A 25,331-nucleotide genomic window follows, 5' to 3' on the forward strand; every position below is an offset into this window, starting at 1 on the left:
TAACTGTCCACATTCACTTTTTTATTATATTATAGGAAAAAAAAAAAAAAAAAGACTAAGGTTGATCTTGATGACAGAAACATTGATTTTCCTCATCTGAAAAATGAGGAACTTGAAACAGTTGATGGATAAATCTTTGCTCAGCTCAGTTATACTGAATTATTCCTAAGCTTCCTTTTAGCTTTAAACAGACAGGTTAGTGCAGACGTGGTGGATCTTTCTGTCTTGAAGGTTTCAATACAGAGCCCTGCTGTCCAGGTCCCCACATCCACCAACACAGAAGACAGCAAATGTAAGTCTCCTGAGACAATAGCAGAGGCTCTGGACTTAGGGGACCAGGCTTTAAAAAGTGTAACTGAACATTTCTTAAATAACATTTCTTAAATGCTGTTTAGATCCAGTAAGCAATATGGGATACGGCTGTAGTTTTACTCTATGAAAATATTTTGTAAGTTACCTCTGAGACTTGTTTCCTTTCCTCCACTCGGTGGGAGAGAGCAAACAATAGTTGTGATGATAGCTTCCTTCCTTTTTCTGTTTCTTCCCCTAAAATTCAAGACATGGCATACCTTTGTAGGCCTGAATTGCTAAGAAGGCAAGGCAGGGGAGGTGTGAGCAATGGAAATAACCAGGGAGAATGTTGTTGATGTTCTCTGTGTATTCATTTACTCTTTCTTTCATGCATTTTGCAGATACTTACTGAGTACCTATTTACTGAACACCTCTGTGACGACTCTGAGCTAATTACTGTAAATACAGGAATTCTCCTAGCAGATACAGTCACTGCCCTCATAGAGCTTTTCAACTAGTAAAGGAGATAAACATTAGTCATTGTAAGTTTGATAATTATTACAAAGGAAATGTACAGTATATTTTAAAGACATATTACTAGATCCATGAAAAAAATGACAGATTCAAGACCTAGCAACAAATCAGCCCAATTTTTCCAGCATGCAGTAGAAATAATGTGCTTGTGCCCTGAAGCCCTAACAGTGATTAGCATCTGCTGCCTGAGCAAGGGGCCTGATGCCCACATGAAGTCCTATGTGTCAGCGTGTCTCCAGCTACAATAAAGAAAGCCTCCCACTCAGCTGGCTCAAATAATAAGGAAAATGTGTTTGTCACTTAACAAAAATCCTAAAGTCTAGTTTCCCCAGCACTGTGACAGTATCAGGTTCCCCAGTTCATTCTTTTTGCTTTCAGTTCTCAGGGTGCCAGCAATGTCCAAACGGTGGCCCCTGTTAATAATCATTAGGTAAGAGCCATGACTCCAAGTGTCACCCACCTTCAGACACAACAAAATGCAGACAGGTTTTTGTTGTGTGTATCTCTTCAACAGTGAAGTTACTTCTTTAGCAAAATTTCTTCCATATTTTATTGACCAGAGTTGGGTCTTACATCTCCCAGAAAAATTTTCTAGGAAGAAAAATGATTATTACCATGAGTAGCTTAATCAGGAATTAGCCCCGAGCCTCAGGAAGACATCCCTTGGTAAAGTGGACACACCCAGACAGAATTTTACTCTGACAGTAAGAAGAAAAGAGCCAGGGCTTTTTAGTAAGTAGCCTGCAGCGTCTGTCACCACCTTGTGCTGCTCATGACATTGAGGGCAGAGAGAGATGGTGCCCTACTTTCTTCCCACCCAGCTCCACGTAACATCAGAGCATCTAGGAGAGGAGGCTATAGTTGTGACAGATAGCACAAATGTGCCCCAGTTAACCTACAGAATGTGCTGTGTTGTCTGTCTCTTTATGCCTACAAATAAATCAATGTGATGGGTTATCTACACTAAAGAGTACAGTACTATTCTGGGAAACAGATGTCCTCTTCGTTTCCATGAAAAAATCCAAACAAATACTAGACATGTAGCAATTTGTATGTGATCCTTCTCACCTCCAGAGTGCTAAAGTAATGCTCCTAGACTAAACCCTTCTATACTTGGTAGTGTAATATAATCAAACCAAAGTACATTTACAGAATACCTGGTGTCTACTGCAACCTTTATTATATCTTTGCAGCACTGTCCTTGACCCTTAAGTGGAGGGAAAGAGATGTATGAAACCCAAACTGTGATGTAAGTCTTAATGCAATAAATGGAAAGGGAACAAGGAGCAAGAATGTTCCATGGGAGAACAAAGGACAAGAAAAATGAAAAAATAAATGGCAGGGGAGGAGGGGAGAGATGCTGAGATTAAGACAAAGACTTTTAAGCCTAGATTTGGGAAATGGACAAGATTATAGCAGGAAAAAATGAAGAAAGCCATTTCAGCTGTTAGAAATCATAGACTATTCTTAGATAATGGACAGTACAATGGATTAATTGGAGAATGATGACTATAGAAAGAAGTATTAAGAGATAAAGCTGAAAACATAGATGGAGATCACATAATAGAAGATTTTAATGCCATATTAATTAGTCTTTTTTCTATGATTTTATAGTGAGTTGCTGCAGGTTTTGACTAGGGAGCTACTTGATAAAATGTAGGCTTTAGTAAAAGTTCTCATGTACCAGTGTGTAAGGGAGCTTTCATGAGGAAAGAGATTGGAAGTACAGATATTAATTATGAGAAATTGCAGTACACGTAAAAGATAATTAGGGCATGAACTAAAATAATGGCAACAGAATAGAAAAAGTTTATGAAGCCCTTGTAGTAAAGGAACTCAGGATCTGTTTGAACATGGAGTAAAGAAGGGAAAATGTAAGGTTTCGCTTTGAACAATAGAAAGAATGCTGGTGGTATTATTCCTGAGGATAGCAAAGCCAGGAGAAGTAACCAGTTGGGGGGATAGAAAATATAAATTTGAGCAGGATGGTTGAATAGAACTCTCCAACGGTTGTCCTCCCTTCAGGAACACCAAATTAAACAACTATCCACATAAGAAAGTGCCTTCATAAGAACCAGAAATCAGGTTAGCAATCACAGCACTTCATTTTAACATTATTTCAAGCAAAGAGGCACAGAAGAGGGTAAGAAGGACTGTCTTGAATTCCCTATACCAACCCTCTCCCACGCCTTGGCAGCACCACGTGGGACATGGAAAGAGAGAATTTGTTTGCTTGGGGGAGGGAAAGCACAGTGATTGTGGGACTTTGCATTGGAACTCATTGCTGCCCTGTCACAGCAGAAGGCAACATGGGCAGAATTCAGCGAGCACCCACAAAGAGAGCCTTTAGCCCAGCCCTAGCCAGAGGGGTATTGTCTGTCCCAGCATTCGGAACCTAAGTTCCAGCTAGGCCCAGCACTGCACGCTAAAGTACCCTGGGGTTCCAGATAAATTTGAAAGTCTAGGCCACAAGGACTGCAGTTCCTGAGCAAGTCCTGGTGTCGTACTGGACTTAGAGCCAGTGGACATGGGGTACACAAGAAAGGAGAGGAAAGAGTGAAGAGGACTTTTTCTTATAACTTGGATACCAGCTCAGCCACAGTAAAATAAAACAGCAAGCAGAGACCTAAAGCCCCTATTTCAGGCCCCAGCTCTCAGAGGACATTTCTAGACACACCCTATGCCTTAAGGGAACTTGTTTCCCTCAAGGGAAAGACACAGCCCTGGCAGAATTCTTTACCTAATGACCGAGGTAAAGTAGCCAAGTAGCAATTGCTGCAGGCCTTTGATGAGACCCAGAACCGTGTTGGCTTCAGTTGTAACCCAGCACATTCCCAGATATGCATGCTGGCCATGAGAAGAGACTCCTTCTGCCTGAGGAAAGGAGAGGGAAGAGTGAAAAGGACTTTATCTTGCAACTTGGGGATCAGCTCTGCCACAGTAAAATAAAGCACCAAGCAGACTCCTAAAGTCTCCAGTTTTAGGCCTTAACTCCTAGATGGCCTTTCTCAACCTTCCGTGAGCCAGAAGGGAACCCACTGCCCTGAAAGGAGAGACCTAGGTCTGGCACAATTCACCAACTGCTGACAAAGGAGCCCTTGGACTTTGAATAAACATCAGCAGTAGCCAGGCTGTGGTTGCCATGGCCTTGGGGTGATGGTGGCCATGGTGAGAGAGCCTCCTTCTGCTTGAGAAAAGGAGAGAGAAGAGTGAAAAGGACATTGCTTGCAATGTGGGTGCCACCTCAGCCACAGTAAAATCTGGCATGAAGTAGGTTTCTAAAGTTCCTAGTGCCAGGCCATAGCTCCAGCATGGCATTCCTAGACCTACCCTGGGCCAGACGGGAACACACTGCCCTAAAGGGAAAGACCCAGGCCTGGCAGGATGCTCTCTCCCACCACTTGCTGACTAAAGAACCCTTGGCCTTTGAATAAACATCACTGGTACCCAGGCAATAGTCACCGGAGACTTCGGGTGAGGCCTAGTGCTGTGCTGGCTTCAACTGGGACCCAGCACAGTCCCAGTGGTGTTGACAATGAACTTGCATGTTTCACCCCTTCCTCCAATTCCAGGCAGCTCCAGGATGGAGTGAGAGACGACCTTGGTTTGGGGAAAAGTAAGGGAAGAGAACAAGAGATTCTGCCTGATAATCCGGTGAATTATCTCAGATCTTAACTAAGACCATCAAGGTAGTACCTCTATGAGTCAACAAGAGTGAAGCCCCTTAATATAGATACCACCGCAATGACTGAAGACTTAGATCACAACACCCAAGTCTTCAAATACTTAGGAAACCTTCCCAAGGACCAATATAAACAAGCCTGAGCTGTGAAGACTACAATAAATACCTAATTATTCAATGTCCAGACACTGGCAAACATCCACAAGCATCACTACCTTCCAGAAAATCATGACCTCACTAAACAAAGTAAATAAATCACCAGTAACCAATCCTGGAGTGACAGAGATAGGTGACCTTTCTGACAAAAAAAAAAAAAAAAAAAGAAATAGCAGTTTTGAGGCATCTTGATGAAATGCAATGTAACAGAGAAGGAGTTCAGAATTCCATCAGATAAATTTAACAAAGAGATTGAAATACTTTTAAAAAAAACAAGCAGAAATTCTGGGGCTGACAAAGTCAGTTGACAAACTGAAGAATGCATCAGAGTTTCTCAACAGCAGAATTGATCAAGCAGAAAAATTAGGGAGCTTGAAGACAAGGTATTTGAAAATGCATAGAAAAGACAAAAAGCAAAAAAGAATGAAGCATGCCTACAGGATCTAGAAAACAGCCTCAAAAAAGCAAATCTAAAAGTGATTGGCTTTAAAGCAGATGGAGAGAGAGAGAGAGAGATTGATTCAGTTAGAAGTTTATTCAAAGAGATAGTAATGGAGAACTTTCCAAGCCCAGAGAAAGATATCAATAGTCAAGGACAAGAAGGTTATAGAACACAATGCAGATTTTACCCAAATAATACTACCTCAAGACATTTAAAAATCAATTTCCCAAAGGTCAAGGGTGAAGAAGGGATCCTAAAAGCAGCAAGAGAAAATAAACAAATAACATACAAAGGAGCTCCAATACATCTAGCAGCATACTTACCAGTGGAAACTTTACAGGCCAGGAGAGAGTGTCATGGCATACTTAAAGTGCTGAAGGAAAAAAAAAAACTTTTATCCTAGAATGTTATATCCAGCAAAAATATCCTCCAAATATGAAGGAGAAATTAAGACTTGCCCAGACAAACAAAAGCTGAGAGATTTTGTTAACACTAAAACTGACCTACAAGAAATGCTAAAGGGAGTACTTCAGTCTTAAAGAAAAGAATATTAATGAGCAATAAGAAATCACCTTGAGGCACAAAACTCACTGGTTATAATAAGTACACAGACAAATACGGAATATGATAAGGCTTCAATTGTGTTGCATGAACTAACTACAACAGCTTTTTAAGACATAGACATTATAATAAGATATAAATACAAACAAAAAGTTAAAATACTGGTGGGGAAGTTAAAGGGTAGAGTTTGTATCAGTTTTCTCTTTGTTTGTTTGTTTTGCAATCAGAATTAAGTTGTCATCAGTTTAAAATAGTGGGTTATATGATGTTACTTGCAAGCCTCATGAGAATCACAAATCAAAAAGCCTTCCACACAGATAGACAAAAAAAAAGGTGAAAAGCAAGAAATTAAAACATATCAGCAATCAGTTTCACAACAAGGAAGACAAGAAGGAAGACAAAAAAAAAAAACAAACAAACCTGAAAACAAATAACAAAATGGCAGCAATAAATCCTTATCAGTAATAACATTAAATGTAAATGGACTGAACTTTCCAACCAAAAACATAGAGTAGCTTAATGGATAAAAATACAAGACCTAAATATCTGCTGCCTACAATAAACATACTTCACCCATAAAAGTACTCATAGACTAATAAATAGAGAGATGGAAAAAGACATTCTGTGCAAATGAGAAGCATAAAACAGCAGGAGTAGCTGCATTGACATCAGATTATATAGATTTTGAGACAAAACCTATAAAAAGAGACAAGGTCATTATATAATGACAAAGAGTCAATTTGACAAGAGAATATAACAATTATATGTGCACCCCACACTGGAGCATCCATATATATAAAGCAAATATTATTAGAGCTAAAGAGAGAGATAGACCCCAATACAATAATAACTGGAAACTTCAATACCCTACTTTCACCTTTGGACAAATCTTTCAGACAGAAAATCAACAAAGAAACATGAGATGTAATCTGCACTATAGACCAAATGGACCTGATACATTTCATCCAATGGCTGTAAAAGGCATGTTGTCGTCAGCTCATGGAATATTCTTAAGAATAGACCATATGTTAGGCCACAAAGCAAGTCCTAAAACATTCAAAAAAAAAAATGAAATAATATCAGGCATCTTCTCTGACCAAAATGGAATAAAACCAGAAATGAATAACAAGAATAATTGTAGAAATTATGCAAACACATGCACATAAAACAATATGCTCCTGAATGGCCGTATACCAATGACCATACCAATCCATGGCTAGGTCAAGAAATAAATTACAAATCCCTATCAAAATACCAATGATATTCATCAAATAAATGGAAAAACAATCCTGAATTTTACTTGAACATAAAAGACCCAGAATAGCAAAAGTTATGTTGCACAAAAAGAAAAGAACTGGAGCGATCACATTACCTGACTTCAAATTATACTACAGAGCTATCGTGACCAAAACAGCATGGTAATGCCATAAAAACAGACACAAATACCAGTAGAACAGAATATAAAACCCAGAAGTAAATCCATGTATCTATAGTGAACTCATTTTCAACACAGGTACCAAGAACATACAATGGGGAAAGGACAGTTTCTTCAATAGATGGTGCTGGGAAAATTGGATATCCATGTGCAGAAGAATGAAAGTAGACCTCTGTCTCTCATCATATACAAAAAAAAAAAAAAAAATCAAAATGGATTAAAGGCTGAAATCTTAGACATAGTTTATGCCTAAACTAAGCATAGGCAATCAAAGCAAAAATGTACAAATGAGATGACAGCAAGTTTAAAAGTTTCTGCACAAAAAGTAAACAAAGGGAAGAGACAATCCACATTATGGGAAAAAATATTTGCAAACTATCCATCTGGCAAAGGATTAATAACCAGAATATATAAGGAGCTCAAACTATAGGAAAACATTTAATAATCTTATTTAAAAACGGGCAGAAGATCTGAATATACATATCTCTCAAAAGAAGACATACAAATTGCAAACAGGTGTATGGAAAGGTGCTCAGCATTACTGATCACGAAAGAAGTGCAAATGATACCTACAGTGAGAAATCTTCTCACCCCAGTTAAAATAACTTTTTTCCAAAAGACAGACAATAATGATCCTGGTGAGGATGTGGAGAAAGTAGAACCCGCATGCACTGTTGGTGGGGTCGTCAATTAGTACAGCCAATATGGAGAACAGTATGGCGATTACTCAGAAACACTAAAAATATAACTGCCATGTGATCCAGCAATCCCTCTGCTAGGTATATACCCAAAAGTTATCAGTATATGGAGCAGATATTTGCACTCCCCTTTTATTGTAGCACTGTTCACTCTAGCCAAGATTTGGAATCAGCCTAAGTGTCCATCAATACACAAATGAATAAAGAAAATATGGTACATTTACACAACGGAATACTATTCAGCCATAAAAGGAATGAGATCCTGTTATTTGCAACAACATGGATGGAACTGGAGGTCGTTATGTTTAGTGAAATAAACCAGGCATAGAAAGACTAACTTTGCATGTTTTCACTCATTTATGGAAGCTAAAAATTAAAACAGTTGATCTCATGGAGATAAGAGAGTAGAAGGATAGTTACCAGAGGCTGAGAAGTGTAGTGGGCTAGTGAGAGGGAAATGGAATGCTTAATGGCTGCAAAAGCATAGTTTGACAGAACGAATAAGACCTAATATTTGATAGCACAACAAGGTGACTACAGTCAACAGTAATTTATTCTACATTTTAAAACAACTAAAAGTGGAATAGGAATGTTTGTAACACAAAAAAGGATAAATGCTTGAGATGATGGATGCTCTATTTACCCTGATGTGATTATTACATATTGTATGCCTGTATCAAAATATCTCTGGCACCCCATAAATATATATGCCTACTGTATACTCATAAACATTTTAAATTTTAATTAAAAAATTATTTCATCATTGTCAACAAATGGAAATGTATAGAGTTTTCCATGATGATATTTAGGAGAAAAATCTTGGGGCAAGCTATAAGGATCTATCTAAAATATATTAATATATTAACTTTAACAAGTAGTGAATATTATGAAAGCATACATAGTAATATATGTATTATATTTATATTATATAGTATAGGGTATTACTGTGATGCCTATAAGTCAGTAAGACCCCCAAATGTTAGTTTATATATACTGACACAGAATTACACTATATTTGAAAGCCTGGTTCGGTTTTGAAAATCTTGACACAAATTCGGTCTTTTTGAAATTTAGTTATCTGCTTAAACGTCTATAGGTACTTGTTAACACGAAAATTTTCTACTTAAATAAATACTGAATGTTTTTACATAAGTCACCTCTTTTGGAAGCTGTACTCGTTATAAGTTGAAATGATACAGACATTGGAAAACTGAGCCATGTCTTTATAGAAATTATAGTTGGATCCTCAGTCATCTATTTGGTCTCCAAGAGAAACATGAAGAAACCTTGCTGACCTGTTTCCTACATTGTGCCTGCTACAGATTTGTGCCCACTTGGACCTTATTCTTACCACCCATCTCTTCCATGTCTTTCTGTTAACAAGTAGTAAATTCACGTATGTCGTTGCTTTCTCTGAGAACATTTCCATTTTAATAATTCTCTTTGAATCCTCACAAAGTATCGAAGATGTAATGGTCTATATAGGTGGTGGGAGAATTGTATATCATGTTTTTTACTTCATATATTTTAAGTTTTGGGGAGCGGGAAGGGAGCAGGAGCGCATTTCCAACGTAATTTACAACACACCTTCTAATTAAGTATATTTTAATAACGCCAGCCATAACTCTGAGATTGAAATCACAACATCTTCCTTTTGTGAGGGACTCTGCTCCACCCTCCCAGTTCAGTGCAGAAGTCCCATCTAGAAATTTCTTACAAATAATCACCTGTTATTCGAATACTTTGCAGTGCCAGGAATATCACTATTTCACAAGATAAACAGTATTATTTTTTAATAGTTAAAAATGTTACCTTAAAATCAATGCATTAATTCTGTACTCTGGGGCTAACACCTGTTCTATGTGCCAGCTATTCAAATCAGAAAGGTTTTTAACATGCTTCTTAGATTACCACCTCTCCCTGGTTTTTCCTCTTCCAGACCAGATACCACTAATTTCTTAAATAAATTCTCATGATACTTTCCAGACGTCTTACCATTGCATCTCCCTTATCAAAATGCACCCAGCATTGTTCACAATCCTCCTACACTAACAGCAGAGTATTCTAGATACGGTCTGGCAAGTATGACATACAGAGCCCCATTACTTTCCTTTATCGTGATGCTACTCTCTTATTCATATCATTAAAGTTACATCAGCTTTCCTGGCAGCCATCACATTTTCCTTTCCCATTGTATTTGTACCCAAATAAAATCTTGAGTTTTCTTTTGTATCCTAGTATTATGTCATATCTTCATTTTTCTTTATTCAGTTAATAATTTCAACCTAAAACCCTAAATTTAACATTAAACATGAAAAAGTACAATGTTAACTTTGACCCTCTAACATATTAGAAAAGATAAAAGAGTATTACAGGACACTTCTCTGTCATTAATCTGTTAGGATTGTAGCATCTCCAATAGCCAGCAAATGGATCTCTCCTTTTAACTTTTTGTTGTTCCAAGCTTAGCTTTAAGGTCCCTTTTTCTTCTCTCTTGCATTTTGTGTCTCATTTGTTTTGGCCCTTTATCTTTCTGACTTTTTTCTTCTTCTTTTAACCTACAGTGTAGCTCACTATTATAGAATGAATTCAGATATACAAAGTATTAAAGAATAGGATTTCAATGGTATATTTTCTGTCTTTGGCAAAATATTCTATGCCATTGGTATTTCTAACTACTGAGCAAGTAAATTGAATACAGATTTTTACTGTGAAGAGTCTACAGTGACAAGATTGCATGTGTTAATCGAGTAACAAAATTCATCAAATTTTTAATTCCCTGGGAAGCAAGATGTGGTGCCAGAACAAATTTAACTTTTCTAAAGAAGCCACTTAAACTTCCTCTGTTACTAGGAAATATAGTCCTGCTATAGGTAACATGTCTGAATTTTTGAGCAGTTCCATTTTTTTGAATCTGTAGATCTTGTATGTCAACTAGCAAGACATCAACTTTCACTCAAATCTGTGGAGAATAGATGGTGACTGCCATCCCAAAAACTGTTGGAAGGGGAGCCGTTTTGGAGGTAATGCCGGGCAAGGTAGAAGAAACACTTTAATGATGCTTTTAACTATCTCTTCAAAATAAGAGGATACCTTTGGAAAACTGAGAGGCAAGACGGATTTGTATCAATAAGGCTTTGAATGTGGCCTTTATGGTGACTGCCAAAGCACATCTTATTGTTTCTGCAATAGAATCTACAGCCATATTCTAGGAAAAAACCAAAAAACTAAACAACAGCAACACCTTTTACCTATATACTCTCACATTTGTCTTTGTAGCTGCTAATCTTTAGTGTAATAATGACCAACATTCTTTAATACAATAGATAGAAATGTGGGTAATGCTGAGACCTAAATGTACTTAATAAATAGGCGGGTTTCATATTTCATGCTTAGAAAGATAAAATACATTTTCCTGATGTGTGATATTCACTGAAGTTTTCACATTGTTTAGCTGTAAAGAAAGGAACATAGTGCCTTTTATATCATCAGAATCATTATTAAATTTCTTTAGTGGCATTTCTTCACCTAGGACATTATCAAGTTGTCATTAAATCAGAAAGAAAACTATGTTCCCAAGGCCAGAGTGCTCTTTCAAATCCATTTGAATAATACAAATGATTATACCACATTTTAAATGATGTGGGGAGAATGTATTAGGACCCCTCTTTTGCGGGCCTTCTATTTGCTACTCATTTGTATAAAGTATTCATTTTAATATAGTATAGTAATAATGAAAAAGTTTGAAACATTGCTATAATTACCAAAATGTGATGCAGAGACATGAAGTGAGCATATGCTGTTGGAAAAACAGCACCGACAGAGTTGCTCAACCAGGGTTTCCACAAACTTTCAATTTGAAGAAAAACGCAGTATCTGAAAAGCACAATAAAGTGCACGTGCGTAAAACAACCTGTGACTGTATTTCGGACCACACTATAAGGCAGGTTGTAGACTGAGGCCTTTAGTTAACTGAAGGCTTTCCTTCAGCCCATGGCAGGTAAAGGTTAAGCAGTGTATTCCACAGCCCATGTTCTTTCTGTTACACGCTGGTTCCTCTTTCTGTTCCCAGAGTATGTACATGTGGTTGGGGGTGGGAGCAATGGTGGTATTATTGATGATTTATTTCTCTAATGTTCAAAATAATTTTGAAAATACTTCTGGGAATATAGGTAGAAGGAGAAACTTACATACAGACTTATGGCCCAGGCAGTTTTCTTTCTAATCAACTCACTTTTCTCACTGCCCTGCCATAACCTGTGACAAATTTGTCCCCAGAAATTCTTCTTAATGATCTTTTTTTGCCATCTTCCACAAGAAGAAAAATAATTTTAAAGCAAGACATACATACGAAGGTCAATTATTGTGATTTTTTTTCTATATTCTAGAGTAGAATATGAAGGTATCATGGTTCTATTTTCAGAGTTTAAGTTAATACATGATATACAATATAAATTTAAAACCTCCCAGCTTATGTATAAGGTATTTGTGTTGGTATATCAGATAAATATCATTCTGAGACCACAAACAACACAAGAATCAAATGTTTAAGTTATTTATCAGCATACTATTGAGGTGGGAGTAGAAATGGTAGTGTAGTAACAGCCCCCTTTCCAAATGGCATTTCAAACTCTTACAATGTTGACATGCTAAGAGGAGTGGTCACGAAGTATGGCTTGTGAAGAATATGTGAATCTAGGACAAAATCTTTAAACCCAAGGGAGCAGAGGTATAAATAGTTGAATTTGAGCTGAGATTGTTGAAATATTTTCATTAAGCCACTGCAAGATGCACTTTTTAAAATGTAAATTCATACTCTGACATTTGCAACCTGTACACAGAGTTTCTAATAAGCAAATAAGGTCACTTGGATGATTTACTGGAGTGTGATTGCTGAAGGCAGAGATGTTGCTGTGAGTTGCTTGGTTTACAGAAGGCTTTGAAGTGTGGTGATGTAACACTCTATGTTTATGAGAATCTATGCTTTATGCAACAAATAAAAACAAAGGACTTAATTTAGGATTCGCTAACTACCACATTCTATCCAGATTATATATGTAAAGGTTAATTTCTGGTCTGACTAAATAGAGCATCTCAACTTTCTAGTTTTCCAGGTTGTAGATACTTTTGTAAAAAGCAAATTCAAGGTTTTCTCCAAAAGTTTGACACAGTGACTTTCACCAGATACAAGCATGTTTCTTTTTCCTTTATGTTATGCTGCAATTTATTGATGATGAGCTTTATGAGAGCTGAGACAGATGATCCTACTAACAATTTTATATTTAATATAGGTCCTCCTATTTAAAAATAGCTTCGTAATGAATGTATGCTCATTGCTTAGGTTCACTTTCTTTAGTTTTGAAATGACAATACTTTTAAACATAGAGGTCCTTTTAATCATTTTTTTCACTGCTAAACACTGTCTAACAATCCCTATGATTTAATGATAATGACAGACCAGTACCCTCCCCTCCCTTGGTCATAAAAAGCCTATGATTTAGCTTCATTTCTCTACCCGGGAGTTAGGGATGAATCACCAAGTAAGAAAAATATTTTGCATGATTAAAATATTGCAACGCTGTAACACTTTTAGATTGCCCTAATGTGTATTCATAAGATTATAGGCAGTAATGAATAATGAGTAAGCCCTTACTGCACACAGATGTATTTAGTTTTGGGATTTTTTTCTTGAAGGGGGTTCAGGGTCCTGTTTTGAATAGCCATCACAGTGCTGTCCAATATTTAACAGCATTTCTGTTTTTTTTTTGTTTCATAGCTCAGTTGTGCAGTGATGGTCTCTTCACTTCAGAAACCATCTAACACTAGCCCAGTCAAATTTCTGTCTTCTGTTTCTTGCCCTTCTGGAGGAAAAATAAATCAGAAATGTTATTATAACCTTTAAAGGTAGTGCATAATCACCTAGTAATAGTATCCTTCATTGGGGTGGGTAGGGGGAACATTTGTGCCCAAGGTGATCATTTTCACCAGCTTTAAAAAAGGAGATACTATTATGTGTTTGTAGACTTCAAGATGAATGATAAGACAGAGAATTACCCATATATCAACAATGATCCGTTTACTTAGAATACACTAGGCACCTGTAAACAGAGAGCTAAATCTCTGATAGGAGGATGTATAGAGGGTTGATGAACTGATAGATGGACTGACAGATGGAAGGATGGATGGATAAATGGAGTATGTAGCTACCTAGTGGTGAAATAACTCCTGAAGGTTTAAAATTATGTCATTAAAACACAAATAGTACTAAAATGATTTGCTTCTCGCTTAAAACAGTAATCAAATCATATAAAAATTGATAAGGTATTATCAATAAAATACACCATAATTTTATAGAATTCACAATTAATATATTATACTATGATGTGCTTGCTGAGCAGATGTTCATAATAAGATCTACCATCTCTTATAAATTTATATGTTAGGCTCTCTGAAAGCACTTTACAGTCATTACCACATTAGCTAACCATTTCTTTTCCTGGACTGCAAATATGGAAGAAGGCAGTCTACAGGCATACCTTGGAGATAGTGCAGGTTTGGCTCTAGACCATTGCAATAAAACAAATACTGCAATAAAGCAAGTCACACGAATTTTTTGGTTCACAATACATATAAAAGTTGTGTTTATACTATACTGTAGTCTAATAAGTGTGCGATATTATGTCTAAAAAAAGTACATGCCATAATTTACAAATACTGTATTGCTAAAGGATGCTAATGATCATCTAAGTCTTCTGTAAGTCATAATCTTTTTGCTAGTGGAGGCTCTTACCTTGATGTTAATGACTCCTGACTGATCAGCATGGGGTTTCTAAAGGTTGTGGTGGCTAAGACGATGATGAAGTTTGTCACATGGATTGCCTCTTCCTTTTATGAAAGATTTCTCTGTAACATGTGATGCTGTTTGGTAACATTTTACCCACAGTAGAACTCTTTCAAAATTAGAGTGAATCCTCTCAAACCCACCACTTAGTTGATAAAGATTACCTACATTTATATTATATTCTAAATAATTTGTTGCCATCTCTAGCACCTTCACCAGTAATAGATTCCATCTCAAGAAACCATATTCTTTGTTCATCTGTAAGAAACAATTCCTCATCCATTAAAGTTTTATCATGAGACTGCAGCAATTCAGTCACATCTTTAGGTTTCACTTCTAATTCTAGTGATCTTGCTATTTCCACTGCATCTGCAGTTAGTTCTTCCACTGAGGTCTTGAATTCCTCAAAGTCATCTATGAGAGTTGGAATTAACTTCTTCCAAACTCCTATTGTGTTGATATTTTAACCTCCTCCCATGAATCACAAATGTTCATAATGGCATCTAGAATGGTAAATCCTTTCCAGAAGATTTTCAATTTACTTTGCCGAGATTCATTAGAGGAATCACTGCTTATGACAGCTATAGTCTTACAAAATACATTTCTTAAATAATAAGAGTTGAAAGTTGAAATTACTTCTCAATCCATGGGGTACAGAGTTCATGTTGTATTAGTTGGCTTGAAAACAACGTTAATTTCCTTGTACATGTCAGTCAGAGCTCTTGGGTGACCAGGTGCTTTCATCAATGAGGTAATATTTAAAAGGAATTTTTTTTCTGGGCAATAGGTCTCAAGCTTGGGCTTAGGGGCTCAGTAAACCATGCTATAAACAGACATGCTGTCATCCAGGCTTTGTGGTTACATTTATAGAGCACAAGCAGAGTAGACTTTAGTATAATTCATAAGGGCATTGGTTTTGGAAACGATAAATGAACGTTGGCTTCAACTCAGTCACCAGCTGCATTAGCCCATAACAAGAGAGTCATCCTTTTCTTTGGAGCTTTGAAACCAGGCACTGTCTTCCCAGTAGTTACAAAAGTCCCAGATGGCATCTTTCAATGGGAGCCTGCTTCATCTACATTGAAAATCTATTGTTTAGTGTAGGCACCTTTATCAATATCCTAGCTAGATCTTCTGGAGGACTTGCTACAGCTTCTAGATCAGCGCTTGCTACTTCACCTTAAACTTTTATGTTATGAAGATGTCTTTATTCCTTAAACCTTAAGAACTAGTCTCTCCTGGCTTTAAACTTTTCTTCTGCAGCTTCCTCACCTCTTCCAGCCTTCACAGAATTGAAGAGAGCTAGGGCCTTGCTGGATTAGGCTTTGACTTAAGGGAATGTTGTGGCTAGTTTGATCTTAGATCCAGACCACCATAAATTTCTTCGAATCGGCAGTAGGCTGGTGTTCACTTTCTTATCACTTATGTGTTCACTAGAGTAGCACTTCGTATTTCTTTGAAGAACTTTTCCTTTGCATTCACAGCTTGGCTAACTCTTTGGCATAAGGGACTTCGCTTTCGTCCTGTCTCAACTTTGAACATGACTTCTTCACTAAGCTTAATCATTTCTAGTTTTTTATTTAAAGTGAGAGACATGCCACTCTTCTTTTCACTTGAACTCCTAAAGGCTATTGTAGGTTTATTAATTGGGCTAAATTCAAGAGGGTCTTAGACAATAGGGAGGCCCAAGAAAAGGGGAAGAGACAAGAGAACTGCCAGTAGGTTGGAGGAGTCAACACACACGTTTATTAAGTATTTGTTAAGTTTGTGGTTGTATATGTGCATGATTTGTGGTGCCCCAAAACAATTATAATAGTAACAACAAAAGTCACTGGTCACAGATCATCATCATAGACATAATGATGATGTAAAAATAATATAATTATGAATAAACAGACATGTATTAATACATATTAATAATGAAACAGTTTGAAATAATGAAAGAACTACCAAAATGTGACACAGAGACACAAAGCGAACACATACTATTGGAAAATGGCGCCAATACACTTGCTGGATAAAGGGTTGCCACAAATCTTCAATTTGTAAAAATGTGTATTTGTAAAGTGCAATACAGTGCCGTAAAACGAGTTATGCTGGTGCAGTAGTATCATTGGCCTGAAAGATTTCACATTGAGCCTTTCCTTTTAAAGTTAGGCTTTACTTAATTTATCCAAAATATATGTTTTTTTCTATTTAAAAAATAAATAAGTCATCTTTATACCTGATACCAGTGTTTTTTAAATAGAGCATTCTATGTCTAAACTAAATTTCTAACATGGATGTTATATTACTTTTCCTTCTGTTCAGTAAAAATTAACTTTTTCAATGAGTATCTCCTGCCTGCCTAAGTGAGATATTATTCGTGTTTCTGACATTTTCCATTAAGCTCTTCTTAATCAGAATCTCACAGGATCAAACTGAGTGGTCAGTGTTTTATTTATATAAAAGTATTACTTGAGTATCCCAGATGATTTCTGAAAATTAAGGCATGATATAATTACTGGCTTGCTAAAATTACCTAAGGGCTCCTAAGCATTTTTGAAAGCTACAACCAAAATAAGTTTCTGTTTCTCAGAGAAAATTGGAAATATTAGAGCCATAAACAGTGTGTTCTTGGAAGCAGTGGATTCAGTTGTAATCATGTGTAAGAACCATCTCTATTTCTATTAATGTAGCTCCTCTTGGCCTAATGATGGGAAAATGCATGATTAATTCCCATAAATAAGAATTAATTTGCAAGATTAATTATGGTTATTTTTTGTAGTTATGTGGTATCAGCTGTTGAATAAGGAAAGTGTTTCGATAATATCAAATAAAATTATTTAATTAACATATAACTTAATGAAGTGATTACACTCAGTACCTTTTATTGTCACACAATGATCATTTTATTTCAAGAACATTAATTAAGATGAAAAATTATATTTGTATGTAAAGTTATAAACATTACTGTGTGTGTGTGTTTTCTCATGTGTTCTTTACTATTTAGGGAGAGAGCCAATTTTCACTTTGTAGGCTTCCCTACTAACATCTTTCCTTGGCCGGGCGCGGTGGCTCAAGCCTGTAATCCCAGCACTTTGGGAGGCCGAGACGGGCGGATCACGAGGTCAGGAGATCGAGACCATCCTGGCTAACACGGTGAAACCCCGTCTCTACTAAAAAATGCAAAAATCTAGCCGGGCGAGGTGGTGGCGCCTGTGGTCCCAGCTACTCGGGAGGCTGAGGCAGGAGAATGGCGGGAACCCGGGAGGCGGAGCTTGCAGTGAGCTGAGATCCGGCCACTGCACTCCAGCCCGGGCGACAGAGCAAGACTCCGCCTCAAAAAAAAAAAAAAAAAAATCTTTCCTTTTTTCCAGCTAAAGAGAACAAAGGAAAAATACTCTTCTCTGGTAGTAGCATTATTTTCTAATTCTGAAACATTATTTTCTTCAGTTTGTTCTCTTATTCTAACATTTCTGTTTCCCATTGACTCATGTAACACAGGTCTCCAGAGATAATAGGTATTTCTTGTTCTTATATTTGTAAACAAAGAAATTTGCTCTCATTGCAAGGATAGTGGTTAGGAGCTTGTGCTCTAGAATATGACTATCTGAGGTTCAAGTTCCATGTCTACCACTTAGTTTTGTTTTGAAAATAACCTGTTTCTTGGTTATTCATCTCTAGAACACCTACTCATAGAATTGTTGTCAGAATTAAATTAGTTAATGTGCACGCAAGGCTTAACAACAGTGTCGCCTGCGTTTGAGCTTAGCAAGTGGTAAGGGTAATGGACATCCTTACTGTCATCTTCTTCTAAAAATGCATTAGAAATTTCACAATAAAAGGGAATTTTCATAAAAATGAAAGACAAGTAGGTACTAATCCTGTCTGTTGTCTTCACCCTCTTGTCCTCCTTTTGGTTTTGTTTTTGATTTTTGTGTTTTCGCATGTCCTAGTTCCCATTTCACCACGACACGGTGATTCCTTTCAGTCCTTTCACACCGCTGGAATCGAAACTCTTCTGTTCCCTATTAAACCCCCTCCTCACTCTTGTGCTATTTGCCCATCTTTCTTTCTTATTTCCCTTTCTCTGTATCCTGCAGCACTGTCTTGATTTCTTTTTCTTTCCACCCATTCTTTGTGTTATCTTGTTTTTTTTTTAGATCTAAATCCATGTATTCATTTTCCTTGTGCTTTTCCCTGAAAAATTCACCCACCCTTCAGCTATTAGCTCTATGAAGATGTTCCCTAATGATTCTCCCCACCTTGACCTATGCCCTATTCACCAAGCAGTGGGCAGCTTTATGATGTTTAATAACTCTTAGGCAAAACTGGGCAGCATGGAATTATAAATTTTTGAAACTGAAAAACTCTAGTATAACCTAGCTCAGCCCATTCAAATTAAACAAAATCACTTGGGTTAAGATATCTATAAGCTTATTTTAAGAGATCAAAATGAGTACCAAAAGTTAAATTTGCATGGCAATTTACAATATGTGAATACTTTGATTTACATTAACCCACCTATCCTCACATCATCTCCAGTGATACTGGTTAGGCAAGCATTTTTTGTCTGTCCTCAGTCTACATTTGGGGATCAGAAAGATTTATAATTTTCACAAGATCGTATTTCTAGTAATTGAATAAATGTGATTTAAATCTAGTTTCTGTAAATTCAGTACAGTTTGACATTTGGTCACCAGGTAATTCATCTTTTTGTTGCCCTCTAGAAATGCCATTGAAGTACATGAAGTGTGTCTCACTAATTTTAGTTTTTTTCTCGATTTATATTTGTAGAGTTTAATGATGCCTTTGACTAAATGTTTTTCTGCAGTGTAATACTATCCTGGTTTCTGACACTCAAAAGCACAGATGAATGTAAGTGGAAAAATTTTTTCAACTATATGTATATATATTTTTTTAAGTTCTACTTTTATTTAGATTTATAGCATACATGTACACTTTTGTTACATGAGGTTCTTTTGTTTGTTTGTTTTTTGTTTTTGTTTTTGTTTGCATGTTGCGAATTTTGGGTTGTAAATGATCCTATCAGCCACGTAGTGAGCATAGGTAGTTTTTCAGACACTGCCTGTGTCCCACTCTCCCGGCTCTGGTAACCCGCAGTATCTATTGTTTTCATCTTTATGTCCATATGTACCCAATGTTTAGCTCCCACGTATAAGTGACAACATGCAGTATTTGGTTTTCTGTTCCTGGGTTAATTCACTTAGGATAATGGCCTCTAGCTACATCCATGTTTCTGCAAAGGATATGATTTCATCTTTTCACTGGCTGTGTAGCATTCCATGGTGTATGTACACCACGTTTTCTTTATCCAATCCACCATTCATGAGTGCCTAGATTGATTCCCTGCCTTTCCTATTGTAAATGTATTGTGTATTGTGATAAACATACAAGTGCATATGTCTTTTTTTTTTTTTTTTCTTGTAGGACAATTTATTTTCCTTTGGGTATATGGTGGGTAGTGAGATTTCTGGGTTGAATGGTAGTTGTGTTTTAAGTTATCTGAGACATTTACAAGCTGCTTTACACAGGGGCTGAACTAATTTACTTCGCACCAAAAGTATATGTGTTCCCATTTATCTGCAGCCTTGTCAGCATCTGTTATTTTTGACATTTTAATAACAGCCATTGTATCTGGTGTAAAACGGCATCTCATTGTGGTTTTGACTTGCATTTCTCTAATAGATTCGTGATGTTGAGCGTTTTTCTTTTTTTCATGTTTTTGGTGAACGCTTGTATGTCTTCTTGTAAGAAGTGTCTGGTCATGTCTTTTGCCCATTTTTTAGGGAGGTTATTTGGGTTTTGCTTGTTGAGTGTTTAAGTTCCTTATGAATTCCATAAGACTCTAGATATTAAACATCTGTCAGATTCATAGCTTGCAAATATTTTCTTCCATTCTATATGTTGTCTGTTTACTCTGTTGATAGGTTCTTTTGCTGTGCGGAAGCTCTTTAGTTTAAGTCCCACTTGTCACTTTTTGTTTTTGTTTCAGTTGCTTGTGATGAGTTAACCATAAATTGTTTGCAACGACTGATGTCAAGAAGGGCATTTCCTAGGTTTTCTTCTAGGGTTTTTATAGTTTGAGTTCTTACATTTAAATCTTTAATCCATCTTGAGTTAATTTTTTTATATGGTGAAAGGTAGGAGTCTATTATCATTCTTCTGCATATGACTAGTCAGTTACCCAGCACCATTTATTAAATAGGGAGTCCTTTTCCCATTGTTTATATTTGTTATATTATTTTGTTATTAAAGCATAACTGATAAATAAAAATTATATATATTTAAAGTACAGTGTGACATTTTGATATACATATACCTTGTGAAATGGTTACTACAATCAAGTTAATTAACATATTCCTCACCTCACATAGTGAACATTTTCTTGTGTGTGTGTGAGAATGCTTGCGGTCAACTCTCAGCAAATTTTAGTGTATAACACATTGTTATTAACCGTAGCCCCCATATTGTACATTACAACTTCAGAACTTATTCATCTTATAACTGAAAGTTTATACCTTTGACTAAAGTATCCCCATGGATATGTGTTTAAAACTCCCTTTCCTTATTTTTTATTTCAACAGGTTTTTGGGGAACAGGTGGTGTTTGGTTACATGAATAAGTTCTTTAGTGGTGATTAAGATTTCAGTGCACCCATCACCCAAACAGTATAAACTGTACCCAATTTTTTAAATGCATGTGGGGAAATGTTTACTTTGAATCTTTCTCCTGACAATAATTAATCTGATGTAGTTATGGGCTATGTGCCCAGAAGTGCTCAGAAAGATTGAAGTGATGGTGCAGATATGCACACCTGCAAGCTTTGCTTTACACTTTTTCATGGTACACTAGTTTAGCCCCTGTTCTTTGATTTTCTAAAGCACTGAGTGAGACCTGTACTGGGATTTTCTATCTAGTCTTAAAAGAGAAAGAGGACTATACATTAACTATATGTTACTCCAAATAAGTTGAGACTTCAAATAAAGAAAAATGATGTTTCTTCCACCACAGCTAAAATAATCAGATTTCCAAATTTGCAAGCTTTATCTGGAAGATGGTAGTAGAGTGGTAGAAACTGTTATACCTAAGAGCATATTCTGGCCCTGCCAAAGTATTGGATATATTATTTTGACAAACTCCTTTGATGTTCTGTGCTTAAGTTCAGTTGTTTTTATAGAGAAAGCTAACCAGTAAAGTAGATATGGAAAGTCTTTGAGTTTGTGCTGACTTGAATAAACCTGGAATCATGGTTCCGTGTCAACTAAGAATTATATAAAATGTTTATCTTCAAGGCTCATACCAATCAGAGTAGTTAACTTGAGAATTAATTGCTTCAAAGTGACATGCATTTATTATTAATTATCCAAAATGAAGGATTTTTTGTATTACAAATATTCTATTATAAATTCATAAAGAATATGAAATCTTTTAAAATGTCTAAGTTAAACTTTATAGGTAATGAAATGGAATCGTGATAGAAGTTATATTTATACAGATCTTACATGTTAGCTCTATGAAACAAAGGGAAAAATCAAGTTTGGTCTTTGATGACCAAAGTGGTATGAAATTATTTCTTAAAGTTTAGCAAAAACATGCATAGATTAAAAATTAAAACCCAAGGAGGAAACTGCAATCGGAAAATAATGAAAAGATGCACTCACCAAATGCCAGGTTCTAATCTAGGTCCTATATGGCAGAGAAAAAAAAAGAAATTTCTTATATAGATTGTATTTTAATAATGAGAAACAAAAATTAAACTGATGAGAACAGCTACCGCACTTGATCTTAGCCAAAAGGCCGAGAAGCAAAACTGTAATGATTAAATGTACAATAAGTTAAAAGCTGGTCATGCTGTGGTGAAAAATCAAAGCAGGTTCAGGAGAGTGTGTGGAGGTGTTTAATTTTCAGGTAGGACTGTCACCAAGAGCTCTCTCGGTATTTCTCATGAACTTGAGAAGTACCTTCTTTTGTTTTGTTTTTTGTGTTTTTTTTTTTTTTAAAAAAAGACAAAATTTAAAAAAAGACTCTAGTCCTCAAAGAGTTCTATGTACTGTATGTTTAAACTTTAATGTAAAAAATTTTAAATAGCAAATTCTAGTGAGAACAAAGACACAGAAAAAGAGGAATAGAAATAAAGATCATAAAGGAGGAAGAGGCCAAGTCAAGTATAAAAAGTAAAATAAAGAATTAATAGAACCACTTCGATATTTTTCATCTCTTGAGATAGCAGTTTAAGTGAGCCAGGGTCTATAGTAATAATAGCCACAGCACCTAATAATTTGAGCACTTTTCCCGGTGCTAGATAGTGTTAAGCACTCAATAATAGATTGCCTCAGTTAATGTCTACACCCATCCTCTGAAGTGTTACCTCCATTTACAAATGAGAGACTGAGCCTCCAGGAAGTAAGTAGCTTGCTCAGCCACACACAGTTAGTAATTGGTAGGACTGGAATGAGAATGCAGTTTTTAGACCCTAAAGCTCATGGAGGCACTCACCATATTTTAGTGTTTTAGAATGCTATCTCCTATCCCTGCCTTTCTGCCTGAAATGGCTCGGATAATGCTTTCTTACTGCTTATGGTTGTCTTTATTTTTCAGAGACGTCCCCATTTCCAATTGCGTTTTTATTTAGATATATTGCACTTGACTACATTAAAGGCTATTCACAGAGTAAGTTTGTTTGGGGAAAGGTGTTTATAGCCTGAATCAAAATTTTTTTGAGTTTAAAAGCACAATTTTTTTTTTTAAAGTGTTGAGTCTGCAGGGTGTAAACTCATTTTGATACTAAAAGATGTGGTTAACAAGGTGAATAAAAATCTGTTATTTTTTTCTTTTTCAGTTCTAAATAGTTGCCATCGCTTCATCAGATAATTGAATTTACAAGTTCTTTGGATAATCCTAATAGCACAGAGAGCAACAGTTTTGGGGAGAGGTTAGTGCAGAAGTGTGAGCACTATTTTTCTATTTTTCTTCCTTCTCAAATTACTGAGGAACAGTGACATTTTTTAGTTTAAGTTACATAATCTTCTAGGATACAGAAACGTTTCTAAGTAGGTTGTCAGAAGTGTTCTGTAAAGTCTTTAGAATAATTGTCCTATTTGCAGAGAGAAATATGTAGTACTCAGTATTTTGTATTACCATTTGATTTGCTATTTACTGATGTGTGACATTAAGCATGCTTAAAAATAAACTAATAATTTGCATGAAAATACATTTCAAAAAGCATGGTAATCCGTTAATTAACCCGGTAGATAATGACATTTGAGCCCCTCATCCTTTGAGCTTGTTTTATTGCTATTTTTGCATTGTACAGTTTCTAAAAATGTATGGCCGAAGAAGCATACTTGCAGGGATTGGAGTTTATTTTGTAGTCTAAAATCAGAAAGCTTTTGTTGATAAAATGAGCACATCCTAGAATATAATAGAAATATGTTTCTGTTTTGCACTTAATTAAAATGTACAGTTGTTATATAAACTTTTAATGAAGACAGTGTTCACAAATTTGAATGCATGAAGCTTATGCATGAAGATCTTGGTTTTTTCAAGGTCATTAAAATTTTAAGGTAAACTAATAACAACATATATATACACATATATACACACATATATATATAAAGAAAAAAGGTGCATTTGGCTTTTGTTTTATTTTAAAATTTGCTTTGATTACATTCATTAGTAAGTTCTCTCTTTAATTCCACATTACTTTCTTATAAATTTTATTTTACAAATATTATAATATTGAGGGATTTTTTTAAAACTAAAGTCAGGGAGATTAAAAAAACTAACTGGATATTTTCCATTGAAAGAAATATAATCAGAAAGGTCACATGGCCATAAATAGTTTTGAAAAGTAATTAAAATATCAGAACTCTGATTTTTTAAAATTTATGTTTTAAGTCCATGGGTACAAGTGCAGGTTTGTTCCATAGGTAAGCTTGCATTGTTGGGGTTTATTGTACAGATTATTTCATCACCCAGGTATTAAGCCTAGTACCTATTCATTATTTTTCCTTATCCTCTCCCTCCTCCCACTCTCCACCCTCTGGAAGGCACCACTGTGTGTTGTTCCTCTTTGTGTGTCCTTGTGCTCTCATCATTTAGTTCTGCTTAAGTGAGTACGTGCAGTATTTGGTTTTCTGTTTCTGTGTTACTTTGCTAAGGATAATGGCCTCCAACTCCTTTCATGTCCCTGCAAAGAACATGATCTCATTCTTTTTAATGGCTGCATAGTATTCCATGGTGTATGTGTACCACATTTTCTTTATCTAGTCTGTCATTGGTGGACATTTAGGTTTATTACCTGATTTTTCCATTGTGATTCGTGCTGCAGTGAACATGCACCAGCATGTGTCTTTATAATAGAATGAATTATTTTCTTCTGAGTATGTATCCAGTAATAAGATTGCTAGGTTAAATCGTATTTCTGTCTTTAGGTCTTTGAGGAATTGCCACACTGTCTTCCACAGTGTTCAAACTAATATGCATTCCTACCAATGGTGTATAAGTGTTCCTTCTTCTCCATAGTCTTGCCAGCGTCTGTTATTTTTTGGCTTTTTAGTAATAGCCTTTCTGCCTGGTGTGAGATGGTATCTCTTTGTGGTTTTGATTTGCATTCCTCTAGTGATCAGTGATGTTGAGCTTTATTTCATATGATTGTTGGCTGCGTGTATATCTTGTTTTGAAAA

At 36.0% G+C, this 25,331-nt stretch overlaps 1 protein-coding gene and 1 long non-coding RNA gene across 2 annotated transcripts in view; both read left to right on the forward strand.

Annotated features, from left to right (window-relative positions):
* GBE1 (1,4-alpha-glucan branching enzyme 1) overlaps window positions 1–25,331 on the forward strand; it is a 277,716-nt gene that overhangs the window by 233,247 nt on the left and 19,138 nt on the right. The gene's annotated exons all lie outside the window — the stretch shown is intronic.
* LOC108531937 (uncharacterized) lies at window positions 84–23,676 on the forward strand. The gene is made up of 5 exons (XR_001886317.1): window positions 84–292; window positions 693–833; window positions 10,720–10,822; window positions 19,420–19,500; window positions 23,486–23,676. It is a non-coding gene; the product is annotated as an uncharacterized LOC108531937 (long non-coding RNA).

The sequence above is a fragment of the Rhinopithecus bieti genome, unplaced genomic scaffold, assembly GCF_001698545.2.
Source record: "Rhinopithecus bieti isolate Rb0 unplaced genomic scaffold, ASM169854v2 scaffold_566, whole genome shotgun sequence".
In the NCBI taxonomy this organism is placed as follows: Eukaryota; Metazoa; Chordata; class Mammalia; order Primates; family Cercopithecidae; genus Rhinopithecus; species Rhinopithecus bieti.